The sequence below is a fragment of the Spinacia oleracea genome, chromosome 4, assembly GCF_020520425.1.
Source record: "Spinacia oleracea cultivar Varoflay chromosome 4, BTI_SOV_V1, whole genome shotgun sequence".
Classification (NCBI taxonomy): domain Eukaryota; kingdom Viridiplantae; phylum Streptophyta; class Magnoliopsida; order Caryophyllales; family Amaranthaceae; genus Spinacia; species Spinacia oleracea.
Window position 1 is genome coordinate 149001588 of NC_079490.1, and position 4192 is coordinate 149005779.

General features: G+C 32.1%; 1 long non-coding RNA gene across 1 annotated transcript; it reads left to right on the forward strand.

Annotated features, from left to right (window-relative positions):
• Window positions 1-805: 805 nt before the first annotated feature.
• LOC130459344 (uncharacterized) lies at window positions 806-2442 on the forward strand. The gene is made up of 2 exons (XR_008918695.1): window positions 806-1741; window positions 2233-2442. It is a non-coding gene; the product is annotated as an uncharacterized lncRNA (long non-coding RNA).
• Window positions 2443-4192: the final 1750 nt, after the last annotated feature.

Consider the following 4192-nt stretch of genomic DNA (forward strand, 5'->3'; position numbering starts at 1 on the left):
ATTCGAAAATTTATTAATTATGCAATAGATTTAGGAGATAAATACTTTTTCAGATAAATATTTTGTTAAAAAAGATGGTCAAATAATCTAATATATATATATAAAGGGGAGTTTTTTCAAGAGATTCTGGAGCGTCCACATAGGATTGTCCAGTCACATAATCAGATATTAATTTTATTTTTAAATGATAAATAATGATAAAACATTTAGAAATGATAAAATTACAATCCATTATAAACAACTTAAAAGATAATCACTAAACGTAAAAGATAGAATCGCAATGGACTACGTCAATGAGGAGTACCATACAATTTATATTGTATAAATCCAAGATGTTTGTGTTCTCTGTAAAGCGTAAAGCCTCGATCAGTTTGAGATGAATGCTGTGGAAAATAGTGCTGAACCTTTGATGCTTCCAACTGGATAGATGTTAAACTTTTTTTAACTTGGTATTCATTAGTTCACATTCAGTTTTGCGTATTCTTTTTTTATCTTTGGCACATATATATAGCAAATCCCATACCACTTTCTACTCCTAAGTTTGCTTATGTTTGGTTCGGGGAAGCTTCCGTGATGGTGGAGAAACCATTAATCTCTTCTACTAAACACCAAGAACCTTTACTCTCTTTTAGGAGTACTTTGGGTTATTGGATTGGTGAATGAGAAAGAACAAATAATAAATACATTTATTTTTTTTTTAATGTAAAGAGCAATTAATATTATGAATAGTTTGTTTATTTTGTTTAATCTTTGGATAATACAAAACAGTGTAAAAAACTTGCCCATTCTTTTTTTTTTTAAAAGAAAAATATTTAACTTTTTAAAGATACCTATTCGTGAGTTTTGGGTAATAGTTTTAAGATAAGTATTAACACTACAAGAAAGCGGTGATTTTACGACCGAAATTTTCGACCGTATAAAAAGTAGTCGCCAAAATTAAATTTTACCGACTAAATAATAGGTAGTCGTTAAATTCAATTTTTACCGACTAACATTTTGTGGTCGGTAATTTACGACTACTTTACAGGTAAACTACGACTACTTAGTAGTCGTGAATAAAGTTGACCAAAACAAATTTTCAAAAAAACTTACCGACTACTTTTACCGACCAAATAATTTTACCGACTACCTAATGTAGTCGGAATTTACCGACTACTTTGAAGTTGGTCGTTAAAATAGAGTTTTACCGACTACTTTGATGTTGGTCGTTAATTTAACGACTAAAAAAGTAGTCGATAAAATATCGGCCCAAAAAAAATTCCAACATTTTTCTAAATATTAAAAGTTATTACCGACTACTAAATTAGTCGGAAATTTCAATGAATACCGACTAATTTAGTAGTCGGTATTATTTTAAAAATAATAAAATTTATTACCGACTACTAAGTTAGTCGGAAATTTCAATAAATACCGACTAATTTAGTAGTCGGTGATTTTCTTTTAATTAAAACAAATAAAGTAGTCGTTACTGTACTCTTTTAGAGATTTGGGCTTTGGGCTTTAGAATTTCAGTATTTCACGCATCATCACACAACCACAAAAACCCTAACCTACTCTCATCTCCTCTCTCTCTCTCCTCCCTCTTCACGCCGTTTCCCCCTTTTCCAACTCTCTCCTTTCTAATTCTATGCAACGTATATCTCCCAATCCTCTCTTCTTCAGATCATCATCACCTCACCGATCTCCTTCATCATCAACCTCCTTTTATCATCATCGACACCGTAGATGATCATCAAAATTGGTGAGTTTTTTTTTTAATTTGGTTTTTCTAATCTTTTTTCGTCAAATTTTCGTCATGAAATTTGTATTTTTTTGGATTTAATTTGAGTTAAGATTTGATTTTGATTTCTTGTTTAATTTTAATTTGTTTTTCGTTTCAAATTTGATTTTCGTCTCAAATTTGCTTTTCGTTTTGTTAATCTGATCTCGTTTTCTTAAATTTTATTTTCGTTATTGAATTCGATTTAGTTTTTAAATTTGATTTTCGTTTATGAAAATGATTCGTTTTTCTTATTTAGTTTTCGTTTTTTTTCCGTTTTTTTATCTGATTTCGTTTTTCTTATTTAATTTTCTTATTTTAATTTTTTGATTTTCGTTTTTGAATTTAATTTTCGTTTTTTTATTTCCGTTTTTAAACTAATTTCGTTTTTCTAATTTAATTTTCGTTCTTCATATTTAATTTCTTTATTTAATATGATATTTCGTAATATATTTTTATTTGCATGGTTGTAGGGGATGGAAGATCTCAAGCAAATATTTGGAGTGAGGAGCAAAATCTTGTTTTGTAATTTTCGTTTTAGATTAGATTAAGTATTATAATTTTTTCGACTCTATTAGATCTAACTTGTTGGTACAAGTATTGTTGTAATAACTCTTGAATATATAAGTTTGGGTTTCATTTTCTTTGTGGGTTAATAATATGAAAAGTTGTTTTGATTGTTATTTTTATTTGTTTTGATAAATCTGCATTTTTGTTCGGTGTGAAATCGGAATTGTCAAACTGAAAACCAGTAACTGGACATTCAAGTTACTGGTTTCAGCTTTTTTTTTTATTTTTAAAAATTATTTTAGCGACTACTATTTTAGTCGGAAAATTGTCGACCAACAAAGTGGTCGGAAATTACCGACTAGAAAAGTAGTCGTTAATATTCCGACTACAACTTTTAGTCGGAAAATTACCTACCACTTTTTTAGTCGGTAATATTCCGACTGAAGTAGTAGTCGTTAATTTTCCGACTAATGTAGTGGTCGGTAATTTTCCGACTATTTATAGTCGGAAAAGTAGTCGTAAGTTTTTTCCGACTACTTTTTAGTCGGAATTTTGCCAAATTCCGACCAGAACATCACCGACAACCCTTTTCCGACTATTTTTAGTCGGTAAACTTTTTTCCGACCAAAAACGCTCTTTTTGCGACTATTTTTGGCGGTCGGAAATTTGCCTTTTTCTTGTAGTGTAAGACTATTAAATTTTATGGAGTATTATTTTAGTTAATCAAATTGAAAATAGAAAATTATTAAACTTTAGATTCGTACCTACATAATTTATTGGAAGATAATAAAAATAACAATACTCCATTTAACGTGATGATATTACAAAAATATAAGAGTAAACCTTTATATAAACATATTCTTAATTAATTTGTACGGGCTTATACTTAAGCGATCGGGTGCAGTTGTGCGGGTACGCACAAGACCAGCCTATTTAATATGTTACAAAAAATAAAGAATCATAGAAGTATAATTTAACACAAACAAAAATTAACCCGTGCATCGCACGGGCTTAAATCTAGTAATTTTTAAATGTTCATGCATGCACGGGACCTAATCTAGTTAGCTAATAAAATTATGCATTCATGTCTACTAGGACGCAATTGCACAATTTGCAATATTAAGGCCACTTCTTCAATATCATATTTTCGTCCATGAGTTTATTCTAAAGATCAATCTCCTCCATCGTCTGTGTTATGAATTTATGATTATATTTTTGGTTAGACACTCGTGAGTAGGAATAGTTATATTGCCATCACATTTAAGAACCCATGCATATAACGCACATGCTATGCTGGCCTATACAACGATGTGAATGTTTTTGAAAATGATACGAGTAATATAGTCTACACAACAATTATTAGTAATAATAACGATTGTTATTATTATTATTATTATTATTATTATGGGAAACCACCAAAACGTTACAAGCTTAACAAGCTACAAAGATCAAGTAAACTACAAGAAGTTGGTGGGGAGCCGAGATACAATATGGGCCCCCACTCCTCTAGCTATGGCGAACCCGATCCTGCTGAAAATGTGGGCAGCTGCCCGTGCCCCAATGTCCTGAGCCCTGGAGTACGTCTGAACCCGCTTCAGCAAAGAAACAGCCCCTTTCTCTAATTCCCCAAAAGAAGAGAAGGAAAAAGGAAATAAACCGTAACCCAAAGCCCTACAACGTGCCGCATACTTATCCTGCTTCCGCTGTGCTGCAACCGCCACAACCCGACCCGGAATGAAGCCTGACAACCCAGATTGCGTCATAGGGGAAGACCCAGTCAAGTCAACACACACATCTAGACCGCCATCCCATGAGTAAAGCAATATATCTGCAGGACGAAGAGCTCCATCGCTCTCACTAGTCAGCCCAACATCAACCTCCTTGCGAGCAGAAATCCCCGACCGATAGCAAATATCCAAAAGG